The sequence below is a fragment of the Aplidium turbinatum genome, chromosome 6 (genome assembly GCF_918807975.1).
Source record: "Aplidium turbinatum chromosome 6, kaAplTurb1.1, whole genome shotgun sequence".
NCBI lineage: Eukaryota > Metazoa > Chordata > Ascidiacea > Aplousobranchia > Polyclinidae > Aplidium > Aplidium turbinatum.
In genome coordinates, this window is record NC_137477.1 from 35,000,805 (window position 1) to 35,016,779 (window position 15,975).

Sequence of the window (15,975 nt, forward strand, 5' to 3'; positions counted from 1 at the left end):
CAGGTGAGTGTCCTTGATTGTTCATGCCCCGCGTCCGGGGGAGATAGGCTTGACACTCATAGAAGCAACCATAATAATAATAGAATAGCGGTGAGCTACGCGTGCGCGAAGGTTGTGCTAAACGAAGATGGCGTTCATGAGAGTAATGTCTTTGAGGACAAGCTATGCTATTGAGTTCAAGCAATGTTGAGTTCGAGACTTTGATAGCAATGCTGATGAGCAGTTCAGTCTATGTCTGTTGACAGGTTATGAGCACGACATGGGAGTGGCCAGCTTGTAAAGTCGCAAGCTGTAAAGCAGACGTCTTGAGCAGCTAAATACTGCGGCGATATTGTTGAAGTAGAGTGCTTCTTGTGTGAAGAAGGCTTGAGTGCATAACAATGCAACTACTGTGCACGGTTGTAACAGTTTTGCGGCGGACATGAGGTTGACCATGTTGAAAGTTAACGGTGCAGCTTCGGTGCATGTAGGCGGCAATGAGGTTAGCCGAGTTGACGTCATCTCCGTAAAGCTTCTTTAAGTAAAGGCATCTCAAATAGACGCATCTCACGTGGAGGTAAGTTGATGATCGAGCCACAGTGTGGTGGCGATGACCGTAGAGAACTCTGTCGTGTCATCCATCGTAGTGCTGTCAGTCTCTCAATGTCTCTCGCATCTCGTCTAGCAGCAACCATGTGGTGAGGTGGCGCATCTGCAAAATTCGATACAGAGTAGCATCCGCAAGATACATAACTAGGGTATAAATCGGTATGTATGAATAAAACCTTTCAGTATGAATAAGACCTTCTGATGATCCGTTAGGTGAAACAATTTGTAAAGGCTTCAGATAGTAATAACTATATGTGATTTAATTCGCTCTGCTTTGTCTTTTTGCTTGGCATTGAGCACTTTTTGTAGTATTAATAATTTTCATTGTTTTAACTACGGTATAATAAGTAAAGTACGTACACGGTAGTATAACACAATAACAAAAAATATAGCATAAAATTGTTGTACCACTAGGCGACATGATTTAGTCATGGTGGCGAATGCCAGTTTATGCGTGGAGCTGTTAAAATGCTAGAACAGGCGAGAATAAAGCTACCCTTGTGTAAGTTGGGCTTGTGGGGTTTCTCCCCCGTTTTCCTGTGTGGGTTGACGCTGGGATTGTCTGCGTTGTTGTAATTTACCAACAGATGATCGCGGACTTTTAACGATGGCAGGAAGATAGTACTTTAGCGCTATGATAGTAAGAACAGCATTCCAAAAGAAGGATATAAACAGCAGTACGACTAGCAATGTTATTAATAAATGGGCTTGTAATAGAGGAAAGAATTTGAAAAAAACATTTGACATCACTTGGCTAATTGTCGATGACACGAATTGCATATCTGCGCTGTCCCCGCCGTCGATGTTGGACTGTAAGAAATCTAGTGTCGTTGTCAGCCAACCTTAGTCAGAAGCATTCAACCGGCAATTGCAGTAATGTTACAGAATATTAAACATATTTTATTATTAATCAAAGTTACAAGTTCGGGCAATTAAAAGATAAGTCTAACCGATTTAGTTTCTTGCGACCGGTGTCAGATGAGCGACATTCTCCAGTCGTGAATTTAACCCTGAGAAGGTTGGACTCCTGGAGTCTTGCTCAGTTTGGGGGAGGGCTGTCGATTCTTCTTATGCTTTAGAAGTGATATCTCTATAATTTTTTAAGGCACGGTTTCAAAATTTGGGATTCACTTTGTAAACTTATTCACGCTGAGCATATCCGAAAATTAAAACAATGTGAATTTTAGAACTGCTCGTATACGTTGAAATGTTGAGGTCACTTATGACTGTATTTGTAGCGTGAGTTTACACATTATTTTTTGATAGAGTAATGAAGAACATGCATTGCAAGGTTGTGATTTAAACATTTTTTACATAATTTTACATACAGCCAATTTCCTTCACGCTGTCAAACAGTTAGGATTAACGAGCCATGGGCCAAATTAATTACTTTCATCCAGCTGGTGGAAAAATTTTGAACAATAAAATATGAAATATTTCAAAGGATGTGCTGAGAAATACCTCATATCTCTCAATTTATAACCTTTATTCGCTCAAAATTTCAGCTCAATAGAGGTGAATAAAAGTTAGGAAAAGTCAAGAAATCTTGTAGTTGCAGCCTCAGTGGTTTTAGAGATACAACTCTTGATACAAAAAGTTGAATTGACAGCCTCCCCCCCCCAACCTTCAAAAGGTTAACCTTCTGCTCTGTCTTTCAGTCCGTTCGCTTTGCCAGTCTATTTCTGAATGTCTGCATTTTTCAATTCCCCGCTTATTTCATAATGTGGTGCCTTTTTATCAGTAATAGCCTATCGTGAGAATTATGAAACAAAGCCGGTTACACAATTACATCGCTTCAGAAATACAAATGCGGTGAACTAACTCCGTGAGAGCGGCATTTGTTAACAGGAAGCGTGGCCTAAATTCCTTGAGAACATTTAGGTTTTGAATTTGCAGCGTTGAAATGCATTTTGCAATTTTGATAATTTCGGTTAAATGTTAAAATATAAATTTGTTGCTTAAAACAGGGGTGTGCAACGTGCGGCCTGCGGGCCAAATGTGGCCCGCGAAGAAAAACTATGTGGCCCGCGAAAATGTGCCAATTTTGAATTGTGTGCGCCCGCGAAACATGTTTATACGGTAATTTAGTTTAGTCTGGTACGTTTGAACAATTCATTGTGGAGTGGAATATTGTAGATTTCGCACCTTCTGTTAACCATTTTAGAAGTCTCCCACTGGCCACCGCCAATCCATTGCAGGCCCGCAACCAGGGGGGGGTATTGGGGGCATTTGCCCCCCCGAAATTTTTTAAAAAAATTTTAAGCGTTCTATATGCAGTATGAAATATACTATGAATAGTACGTCGTACACGTAAAGCCATACTATCGAAACCGAAAGTAGGCTACGCTGGTTGGAAGCCATGCTAACGATTTTGTTCGATAAACTAGGCTGGCATCCTCATTATCTGTTACTCAAATTCCAAGCGCGGAATTGGTGTTAAACAAAATTGCCAAATCAAGTAGAAAGTTAGACATTATGCTCTAAATTAAAATGTTATTTTGCATTTGCAAAGTCAACTTCTTTGGGCCTACAAACATAAAAGCTTGTTGAGCCAACAAAATGTTTCAGGATTGTAATTTGTAATTACCGTGTTGAGTTTATTCATATGTATCTGTTTGTTTATGTTGATGTAAATATATGTTATTGATTAATTTATGACTCCAGTCGTGCCAATGCAGTTCGTAGCCTACAAATGTTGTATTTTATTTGTAATCGACTGAACACATTACTGTATTATCGTAATTTTCTTCCTCGGGTAGTCATAGCTAAATGAGAAAAGGTTACAAAGGCTAGTTTCCTTTAATGCTGTACTAAACAAAAACGTGATTGACATAAGTTATGACCATTGAACCGTAACATGGTAGTATCACACATAGGCGTAGCCAGGGGGGGCGAAAGGGGACATGGCCCCCCCAAATTTTCAAAGTTTGAGTTCCGAAGTTGAACCCTTTTTTGAAATATATAATATAATTTGTAGAAATTTATATCGTTTTTCAAGACATCTGGCTATTAACACCCCCAGGACTTGTTTTAGGCACACAGAAAGACACTAATAAATTTTGTAAATCGTAAATCGCGCAAAATTTACGCGATTTACGCTTCTTTTAACTAATCTGTTGAAGCAATTTCAGAATCGCTTAAGCTACTCTGTTGGGTTTTTGTGTAGCTGAGTTTTTTGTGTTCTCTAATTTTAGCCGCAGTTTTTGCCCGTTCGTGTGTAACAGCTACCTTTAATAAATTAGTAGCTGTTTATCTGCTAATAAATTTGATACAAATATTACCCTGAAAGTGTTTCCAGAAAGCGCTACCTATAATCCATTATTTGAGTGTAATTTTTCAAAAATTTTCCGGGGGAGCATGCCCCCGGACCCCCATAGAATACGCATGCCTTCGGCACGCTCTAACCCCTCACCAGCTTTATTGCTTCCCTTGCCCCACCAGGATACGTCACTGCACATCAGGTGGCAATGTTTTAAATCAAACACTTTGTTGTTCTCTTCAATTCATCAAATATTTGGCCCCCCCAAATTTTTTTTCTGGCTATGCCACTGGTGTCACACACTCTTGTCCCTTATCAATGGGCGTGGACATTAACATAAAAATGTTACAATGCATCATTTTAATGTTTGTTCTTTGATAAAAATTAAATGCCCCCCCGAAAATATTTGCTGGTTGCGGGCCTGATCCATTGTATTTAATTATCTATTCTGATGTCTCTGGATTTATTAATATTCAATTGAACACTGAGAATATGTCCTTATAATGTTTGTAATGTATTGTATTGAGTTTAAAGTTCACCGTTGTTATTGCGTTCATAAACGTAGTTGCACTGATGAGAATTTAATATACGAAAACGCGTTCTGCAACACTGTTTTTTGCACTCTGTAATGCTTGATGCAGATTTATCTGTAGCTTTCCATCACGCATTGAAGCGGTGATCTGATCATGAAATTTTCTACGGTTCGAGAAAAAGTTTTCTCTGCCTATAAAACGTTGAATGGTAGTTTAATCAATTATTTCTAAAAATGTATGGTCACATAAAAGCCATTATGAACAAAGTACGACTTTGGAAAGCTCACATACAGACAGGACATCTTTTCCACTTTCCAACTTTGAGAGACTATGGAATGCATCCGGAGAAGAAAACTAAATTTGAAAAATTGTTGTATGAATTTTTGACTCGTTTCAAGGACTTCAAATCTCATGAACATTTGTTTGATATATTCTCTTCGCCTTTCAACACGGACATTGACAAAGCACCAGCTGATATCCAACTTGAACTGATTGATCTTCAAGAGGAAAAGGATTTGAAAGCAAAGTATTTAAAAATGAATCTTGGCGATTTTTACCGAAAACATTTCAACTAAGATGACTTTCCACATTTCAAAAATCCATGGCTTCAAAAATGGCACTTTTTGGCTCAACGTATTTGTGCGAACATTTTTTTCTAAAACGGGCGTCATGAAATCTCCCTATTGGTCGGTTCTGACAGACCAACACTTGGAAGATGGACTTCGAATTGCGATCACTTCCATTAAAGTAAATTTGGAAAAAGCCGTCAGGAAAAGAAGCCAGCTGCAAACTTCTCACTGAGCTCGTTTAAAGACAGTGTGACAATAAATTTGAATAGCAGTTTTCTTCAGAAATTTATGCGTCCTAACTTATTATTTCTGGAAGGAGATAACCCCTAATATAAGAATAACATAACAAGAAAAACTACTCTTTTGTGCCTGCAACTACTAGAAATCATATGTTAAATAAACGTGCGGCCCGCGGTTTCACCCAGTTATTTATATCTGGCCCTCCTGTAACAAAGGTTGCACACCCCTGGCTTAAAACATGGTGCATGTTGCAAATGAATTGTGATGTCACAGAAGACTCCGCAAGATAAAAAATTAAGGAAACCGGTTCAGTGTAACCGCACGACTTGTAAAAAAAAATTAAAAACAAAGATACAGTTGAGCGCAATAACATATAAGGTGAGATCACGTGGAAACGACATCACAGAGAACTAAGCTTCCATTGCCATAGATAGAATTTTTTACTTATGTCTGCAAGTTATAAGTAAAAACTTAAGTCATCTGGCGAGCGTTCGTGAGAAAATAAACAAGTTTCTATTAAATATTCATGAGCCTCACCTCGAGGCTTGGCTTATTCGAGTTTTACAAACAAGATGGGACATCGTTTCAATGAAAAATCGTTGCAGTTATTGAGATGATGACAGTGTTGGAAAGAATTTTTCGAAAAGGTGATTGAAACGTCACAACGAAATTTTAACCCTTGTTCAAAAATGTTTGTTCCATCTCTACAGGATTCACTGTCTACTTCCCAGTTGACATGAAGGTAGGTTTTGACGTTACCAATGGGTACTAGAGTAGTTTTTATTGATACGACTGCACAACGTCATAGTGATTTGGGAAAATGTATAATTGACAAAAGTGATATTTTTTACCAAAGCTCATGGAAATGCTCAGTTTTATTTTTTATCGATGAACTTTCCCATCAGCTTTCAGTAATCGACCACATTTTGTTGGACTTTGTAGCCATGGCAGGAAAATGTTTGCTACAGTCGATTCAAGCTAGAACCAAAAGTGGTTCAATGGTAGTAGCGTTGACAAAGAGGTCCAGAAGGTGCTTTGGACTGGGGCCTGGGATCATAATAAGGGTCTGCAATTTTTACAAGGCTCTTTACAAAGGATAAAAACACCGCGTATTCTTTGAAATACTATTGTTTTCTTTAGAAGTCTCTTGTGTGTGGGGCTCAAGTTTGTACTGGACCTAAAGTTTTGTTACAGTTACCATTGGAGAATAACTTTCACAAATCCACAAATACAAAGGAATTGAAAATATATATAGATAGAGTGACAAACCAATGCAGTAATGACCAAGTCTCCCTACAATAATTACAAACTACTTCCAGCCATAGGCAGGGACGGCGTAATGAAGTGCACGTGACCCGGTGCACTGCATTAGCGCTATGGTAATGACCATTACGTAAACTAACATTACTGGACTGTATCATACGCAGGGCCTCTGAGAGACACTTTAACTAGGGGTACGAAGAATCATTCCGGCCCCTCTCTCCCTCCGAGCCCCTTTTGTCTTGGGAAAAACGCGTGATGTTTGCTTAGGCGTATTGCACATCATACAACATTTTAATGCAGAATTGGACAATGGACATCTGTGCACAATAATAGTATCAGGCTGCAATAAAACCCAGGCTTTTTGCCCGGGTTTTTTTCACACCTGCTTTTGCTACACTAGCCTGTGCCCCCCCAGCAGGTGCTTTTAACAGAACATTTTTGCGCGTAAAGCATTAAAATCACCACTTTGGGCGCCTAATTTGCTCACAATGCACTCAATTACCTTTCCGGGCACTTTTGCTACATTACGGGCCCCCCAAGACTAAAGAATAACAGCTTTTATGCTTGAATTTAGTCGTTTAAGGTAGTTTTAACCAAACATTTTTGCGCGTAAACTATAAAATCACAATTTCGGTCCCCCCAACAAACACAGACTTGGACCCTCAAGGGGACGCCGTACCCTCCGTACTCCCCTCTCATAGGCCTTGATCATACGTCCCTTATACATGAACACTTAGCAGTACAAATTTCGTTTTCGCTGCTGTGTTTATTCAGAAAACAATTTCATGGCCAGGGTTACCTGGTTTATGGATTTTAGGCAAAAGATCAAAAATACCAAGTTAGGGTTTCTTGGACAAATTGCTAAGTTTTTTCAGAAATCAATTTCGATTCAAGCATGTCAGCAGCAACGTTGATTACTTTTCTACTAGTTTGAGTTAAAACGTCCTTGTCTAAAAGATTCTCTGGTACCTTGATTGGCTTCACTGCCAGCTAATTATGATTGATTGCGGAAATTACCCTTGTTCATAATTGCAGACGACAGAATTGCTAGATCATCTTCCAAAAAATCTTCCACTTTATCCACTATGGCCCGTTCCACATCATATTCAGATACTTTGGTTGCTTAAGCTACCAGAGGATTCTGGAGGTCCATACATCCTTGTTCAATTTGGAAATACTAGCTTCTCGGTCAATAAGCGGCTTATCGCGAAGCGTTACAACAGGTGTGTTGTATTTTTAACTCATTCAACAAGAGTCATATAAAAGTTTGCTACTTGTATTCAAAATCGCAAGAATGAAACTACCCATCAAAAAGGTGTGCATACTGTGCAACCAAAAAATATGGTGAAACAAAACGAGAAGCGCTGATTAACAAAAACGCAAAAGAGAAGACCTAAGAGGAACGAAAGCAAGGTACATTGTTTCAACAAAAACAAACAAAATACACAACACAATCGGGTGAATTTTTCAAGCGGAAAATGAAAAAAATGTATAACAGCTTGCATATCGCAAGCAATGCTGTCACAATTCGTTTTTGTTTAAATCTGATTAAGCTTAGCCTACATTATTATAAATAGGCTAGCAAAGCCAAAAGAAAATGTCTTTCTTAATAGGCTAGCCTACATTTTTTGCACAACCTATAATGATTGGACAGAATTATTTGGATAATAATACTTTGATTAGTAATCCTGCTTTTACTTAACCTATTACCAAGCTTTAGGATAATTATTACCAAGTAAAACTTCAAACATGTTATAACTAAAATATAAAAAGGCCGAAGTTCAATAAGGTAGGCGTATTTGTAAGACCTACTGTCATTCGGCAACATAAAGAAAATTTCTTGTTCGTGTGAGTCTCTGGGGCGAGGGTCTATCTTTTATCACCCCAGATTCACGATGTTCCCGGACTACAGTGGAAGGCTACTAAAGAGCAGAGTCTGTTTCATCATCCATGACTCGCAGACCTTCCACTCCATTAGGTGGCTTGAAGATGGTACAATCATTGATGATGTGGTCTGCGTTCTGTTCCTCGGCACCACATTTACAGGAGGAGGAAGAGGCCATTCCCAAAGAAAAATTGACCAACCAGAAAGTAGTAAGCCGTTGACGCCTTTCACGGGAGGAAATTTCTCCTAGACGTCATTCCATTCTGATACCACAATAACACTTCAACTGAATGCGAAACTTTCGCGAAAAAAACACCGTAGCAGGCTTGTGAGATAGTAGCAGTCAAAAATGAAACCGATGGTAAAAATACACATTTCCTCAATAAGACTACATATTTTTGGAGTCAAGATATTTTCTGCTAATCATGAGTCAATAGCAACTATTTGGGCTGATGCAGGTTGTTTATGATATCATAGAAGATTGTAATTTTTTTGTTTAATTGATGCATTTACATAATACCTTGTAAATGAATGGGCTTTTCTTGTTGGCAGCACAAGTTCAGACATGTGCAGATGGGGCCTGGCTCCCTCACCGGGATGCGAGTGTGGCGCCACAGACCAGACAGTAGATCATGTCGTCCATGACTGCCCAATCCATCAACCACCACATGGAACGCTTGGACTGAAGGCCCTGGATGACGAGACTGTCGAGTGGCTGATGACATCATGCCCAAACACAGGGGCGCCAGAACGATTTTTGACTGGGGGGGCAGGATTATGAAAAAGGGCACTTTTTTAAGTTTTAAGATAAGATATAGAGATAATGCTGGGCAGTTCGTTAATCGTTTTTTCCCTATTAGCCATATAATCGAAATGTGAGACAGATGAAGATAAATGAATAAATATATTGAAATAGCTTGAACAAGAACGAAAGATAAATTTCACGTTCATAGCGTCACAATCTGCTGCAAAGTATAAAATGTGTCCACGGGATAATTTGTATACTGTATGTGTATTGTATATAGACAAATATCAAACCAATCCAAAGTACATTTCACGCGCGTCGGTTGCTCGAATGAGCTCATTTGCAACAGCTTCTAAGTCAATGGTGTCCATCACCTGTTTGTGAATAGTCGCAAACATTCGGTTGTTTAAACTGTTGTCTGTCATTGTGGTACGAAGCCACATTTTTACTCTCCTCATGGCGCTAAAACTGCGTTCAGCATTCACCTTTCCTAATTTGACCCGATGTCATAACGGCTTTACTTACTCTTTTCCTTCTAAAAAAATTTAACTTCCAGGTTCTCACACTCTTTGCTATGCTAAGACGTTTATAGGCTACCATTCCTTAACTTTCCTACAATTCTGGATCACTCAGATCTTTTTTCTAACTAAAACCAAGACCACTAGGAACATTTTCTTTTCTCATAAGCCATCAACAATACCCGGCCATCCGGCCCAACCTTTGGACTGGTCCTATGCAATGCAAAACGGTCCTTAGAGGTGCCTGGAATCATTGACGTTTGATTTTCACAGCTGGTGATAAACATCAAACATGGTTGTGACAAAACCGTCTTTGAAGAAGCAAAGGAGTGGTAGAATTTCAATAAATAATGTTTGTGACCTACACAATAGCTCATTATCGAGTAATGATACAAGAACTACATAACGGTATACAAAAAACAACGGCACGGAAGGGCATAATGCTATGTTATAATGATGTAACCTACTGTGATACAGAATTTTGTGTGTGAATATTATTTTGAGGCAAAAATGAAAGATTGTAATTAGACTAAAAGCGAATAGCAGAAATTGTTATATTGAAAAATTAGCAGTAGCTCACATGACTTTGAAAGGGCATCTTTGCCCCCCTTGCCCTCCCATCCAGAGAAAATTTGAGGGCAAGGGGGGCGATCGCCCCCCCTGCCCCCCCGCTTCCGGCGCCCCTGCATAGTCCGGAAGAACAGCTCATACGACGAAGAAGAGAAACCGAGAGAATAATAACACAAAAACCTAACACTACTGTAACTCAGCATATTGCATTCCACACAGAGCAGGAACAACCAAATTTTTGAGTACACGAGCCCATATTATTTAATGCAACAAACTTTGTACCTTAAACACCCAACATACATAGCCTAACATTGCTTAATGCTTATTAACCCATACAGTGATATGCAGTTTCTGCCTTTTTTAGGTACAAACTTGTAATCACTTAAATACAGTAGGTTGTGACAATATTGTTTAATGTTTATACATGTTGGGTGTGATTGAGCAACGATTTATGATATGCATTCAATTGGGTCCACACATATTAGGGGGTTGCTGTGTTACCAAATACGAGGCCAACATTAGAAGTTATGTGTTTTTAGAATCGCGAATTTGCAGAACGAACAGTTTGCTGGTACTGCGTATATTATGATTACTGCAACTTTAACAGTTTTTGAGATGGTTCTTTGCATGACAATGGAGTCATTGCTTTGCATAACTTATTGAGCAAAATATTGGACAAAGCAGTACAATGTAATGACGTCATATCAAATTCATAAAAATCACTTACATACTGATTGTGCTACGTGACGTTTGGCAAAGATTTAATTTTACAACCAAAGATAGGCTAAATCTCACCACTGACATTTTGCATCGTTTGGTACATTAGGTACATTACATCAATAAAAACTAAAAGTTAAGAAATTTCACATTTCTAGCATATTTCCTTCTGTGAAATATTTTACTACTAGAGTGTCCTCACTACTAGCGTCCTCATAAAGCCCCGTGTCGCTACAGACAGGGTTAAAGCCCATTTAATTACCGGTACACGGTTATATTCTTCAACAGCGCCCTGGCATTGAGGATGATAGCTAGTGGAACGTGAGAGCTTAGAGCCAAGAAATTGAGCAATATCTTTCCACAGAGTGGAGGTAAATTGAGTACCCTGGTCAGTGGTAATTCTGGCAGGCACGTCGAATCGCCTGACCCAGTGCATGAGAAAAGCGTCTGCGCAGGACTTTGCGGTCATATCACGTAATGGAATGGCCTCGACCCAACGAGTGAAGCGATCCACAATGGTAAGAATGTAGGAGAAGCCCTGGGAAGATGGCAGCGGGCCAATGAGATCCAGGTGAATGTGAGCGAAACGACTAGCTGGAGGTTGAAACTGCTGTAAGGGTGAGAGATTGTGACGAAATATTTTAGTTTGTTGACAGGGTAAGCAGGTGTGGCACCAGTCGCGAACATCTGTTTTAAGCGTGGGCAAAAAAAAGCGGTCAGTCATTAAACGTTGTGTTTGTTTGATGCCTGGGTGAGCAAGAGAGTGAATAATGTGAAATACCTGTCTGCGCATGAGCGTAGGAACATATGGGCGAAAACGGCAGGTAGATGTCTCGCCTAACAAGGAGAGGCCATCCGGGGCGGGTCGAGTGGTCAGATTTAGCGATGAATTGTCATGTAGAGGTGGAAGCGTAGTGTCTTGATTCTGAAGGATAGCCATAAGATTATAATCAAGGGACAGTACATTCTCAAAAGTGGCGGCTATGGGATGGCGGGAGTGACAATCGGCGGTAACGTTGTCTTCACCGGCAAGATGCTGACGATACTTAGTGAATTGAGCTATGTAAGGCATGTGGCGAATCTACCGCGGCGAGTGTGATGCGGTGGGACGGTGGAGAGCGCTGATTGGCGGCTTGTGGTCCGTGAGGACGATGAAGGTGCGACCCAATAGCGAAAATGTTGTATGCTGTGGTAAACGGCTAAAAGTTCACGGTCGAACGTTAGGAAATTGCGTTGTGCAGGAGTTAGAGATTTGAGAAGAACGCTATAGGCCGGAATTGGCCGTGTACGTTTTGTTGCAGTGCGCAACTACGTGAGTGGCGGATGCATCTACCGCGAAAAATGTGGGAGCTTCGTGTGCGGGAAATGCAAGAAGACACTCCTTGGATAAGGACGATTTTGTTTGAACAAACGCTGCTTCGCTTCAGGAGTCCACGTGAAACGTTTACGATTGGCCTTGTTATGTGAGCAAGGCATGTAGTTGTCGCAGAGTGTCAGCACAGTTGGGAATGAATTTGGAATAAAAAGCGATCGTACCTACAAAACTGCGTAGTTGTTTCATCGTAATAGGTTGAGGAAACGATTGAATTGCGTCTACCTTCTCAGGATTGGGTTGAATATCTTGCGATGAGATGGAGTGACCTAAAAAGATGATTTGGAATACTGCGAATGTACATTTATTTTTGTTAAGGATTAGGCCACAGTTGGCAAGACGTGAAAAGACTTCCTGCAGGTGAAGTAAATGTTTTTCATGCAATTTTGAAAAAATGAGTATATCGTCAATGTAGCAAAAACTAGCGGGAACTATTTTTCTCTACGGGGTGAAGCTGCCGTAGTGTTGTCAGCTTCTGGGGGCTTTGCTCCCCAGACCCCTTATGTTGGAAAACATGCAGTCCCCTTCTGTGTAAAATACGTCGCCAAGAATTACATCGCAAATTTTAGCAAATGAAGGACGGCAACAATAAAGCAGCTGTTCAGGAAATTAAAATGAAAACAAACAAATTAGAAAGTGATGTGAAAACGACAGTTTGTGGAAATGAGTTCTCGCACGCTTCCGAAAATTGCTTTTCGCTCAGGTGTTTTCTCTATGAACTGTGTCATCAGTTCTTTGACATCGACAGTGTCCAAAAGGTTTTGGTGGACATGCATCAACGCAAGATGAGTAAGTCTTTTTTGTGTCATTGAGCTTCTCAACCACGTTTTCATGCGTCTTAGAGCAGAAAAAGAACGTTCTGATGATGCAGCTGAAGCCGGGAGGCAAAGGCAGAGCTCCACGAATTTTCGCGTTTCTTTGAAAAGATCTAATGTTTGAGGGTATAGTTGTGATAGTATCTCAGCAACCTTTTGAACGGAGTTAGGGTTTTTCTATGTGTAAAACATCGCTGAGCAAGGTAAGTTCCGTTTTTAGGCGATCTTTTCTGATGGCATCGGGTAAGCTTATCTCAGTATCAGATCTTTCCTTACCGTTTGCACAGCTCAGAAGGGCCTTCTCTCTGTTGGCTGTTGTAAGCAGATCAGCCTGGTCGAATTTTCGATCAAACTTGACCCAAGCTTCTCAGCTTAAACCAAATCAAGGGCTTCGATGTATTGCCGTTTCCACGCTCCTTCTCCCGCAGGCAACAAAGCATCCGATTTCTCTGTGTTTCGAAATCTTGCTGGAGTTTTGCTCACTGAAAACTGGTTCACTGGCTGAACATTTTCACCGCTACATGTAGGCTAATCGCAAAATAAAGCCGCATCGTGCGTGCTTGTTTTAGAAGAATATCTTTGAACTTCTGTCATGTCGGTTAGACATTGCAACAGTGTAGGGTAACACTTAGCAACACGAGCGAGGGCAGAAGCACGAACGCACCAACGAGTAGGACACAAACCCAGCAAATTGCAGGCAACTTCATAGGAACCAAAAAGCGAAATGAATAAAGATTTACGTTTAGACGATTCACGAATTACAACACTCTGAAAAACATCTGTGTTGTATATCTTAAATTGTCAGAATTTTCTAGGCGGGCTGAACCGCTGAAGCAATTAGCGAAAACTTCAGGGGGGACTGAATTAGCTCTAGGGCGGGCTGCAGCCCCTTGAGCACCCCTACTTCCCGCGCCCCTGGTAAGTCGCATAAAACTTCATCCATGAGGCGTTATCCATCTCGCCGCTTGGCTCCATTCAATTCCGTTATGCACCTTTTAATAATTGCCAAAATAATAATTTGTTCTAAAAATATAAAAAATATCTGGCAACACTTTTACACTCCGATTGTCGGATTTTCAGCCGAGTTGGCGATCCCTATACTATGAATCCCTGACTGCGATTAGCAAAGTCGTGAAGGAAGGGAAGTGAATAGCGGTCCGGTTGAGTTTGGAGGTTACGTTTACGATAATCAACCGTGATGTAATGGGACATTCCGTCCTTTTTTTTTAACTATGTGTATGGGTGAAGCGTAATGCGAATTAGAATACTCGATAATACCAAGATCAAAGAGAGTATTAACTTCCTTAGACAATGTTTCGAGCATTTCCGAGGACATGCCTCGTTTGGGTGAGCGGACTGGTGGCCCTGAGGTGATGATGTGATGCTGTACGTGGTGAGAAATAGATTTAGTAAAGGACAATTGATCAAAAACGTCAGCGTCCGAGTCAAGGAGAGAATTAATGGAGGATGGCGCACTGATGGAGGATAACAACTGTACTAGAGATACTATGCGAGGCAGGTTTGTGTAGTGACGCCGTAACACTTTGATTAATATTGCGACTTGCATAAGTGGACGTTGCTGAAGGCAATTTACTGGGACACACATTAACATTAGTGGAAGAGCAAGCGCTTGAGCATGGAGGAAGCTTATCAGCGGTAAGATTAATTTACGTTTTGGGATGTCAAGTGAGATTTTGAAATGTTCGAGGAAATCCATTCCTAGAATGGAATGAAGAACATCCGCGATGAGGAAGCGCCATGGAAATGGTTTATCGAACCCTAGAGAGAGGTGCAGTTTAGTGTAACCAAAGGTGGATACTTTGGTGTTATTGCGAGCGTATAAGTGGGATGTACTGTGCTACGTTGAGAAGATGCATGTTGCACGGGAAAAATGAAATAAGGACTACCTGTATCGATAAGCCATTTAAGCTGAGTAATAGAATCGTAGATATAAAGGTATTGAGACGTTGAAGGATGTAACTCTTTAGATAGCCCCGCTGTGAGTCCTATTGACGAGACAGCGGGGCGACGCCATTTTTTGTTGGACCTGAAGATTTACACGGAGGGGAGCATTTTTGTGGCTTGTGGCCAAATCTCTGATGGTAATGACTAAGACCATTTCTATATGACCTTAAAAAATCAATAATATGACTTTATTTTTTGGAAAATATGACTTTATATGACTTTATGTGAAAATCGTTTATTTTTACATGCGAACAACGTCACTCACGGAATTAAAGAGTAAAACATACGCAACATAACAGTAATACACATCCATTTTTATTTTAAACCACTGTTGTAGTACAGTTTCATGTAGTGTGGAATGTTAGAGTCTTTGAAGTTACGATTTGGACGTAAAAATGACTTTAGTAAAGAAAATGAGCGCTCCACAGACGCTGATGTGGGTTGACACTTCTGCAGTTTTGCATAAAGCGTTGGTGAAATGTCTTGTCTTTGTAGTTCCATAATTTGTTTCACATCGTTTTTGTCCAATCGCTTCTTAATGTAATTTTTGAGCTCAAGCGGATCTTTTCCGAAATCAAGGGCATTTAGATCAGCATGGGCCTCTTTGATGGTGTACGTACAACTTTCCATTTTGAGTATTAAGTTTAAAATATTGTTGTAGTGGAGGCATATTTCTGTTAACTGACTAGTCAACTTTGGATCGTTGACTGAATTTTTGACGCTCTTTACAATAACTCCTTCACCTTCCCATGCATTGACTATTTCTTTCACATGTGGAAGTCTCTCGGCATAATATTGAGCAGCATTCAACCAGCTACCCAAACGAATAACTATGGGCTGTGGTGGTATGCCACATGAATCGAAATCGGCAGCTCTGCTTCTGTTCTTGGAAATACTTGCTTTCACTTTTGCAATCAAATTGTCTACTTCGGGGTA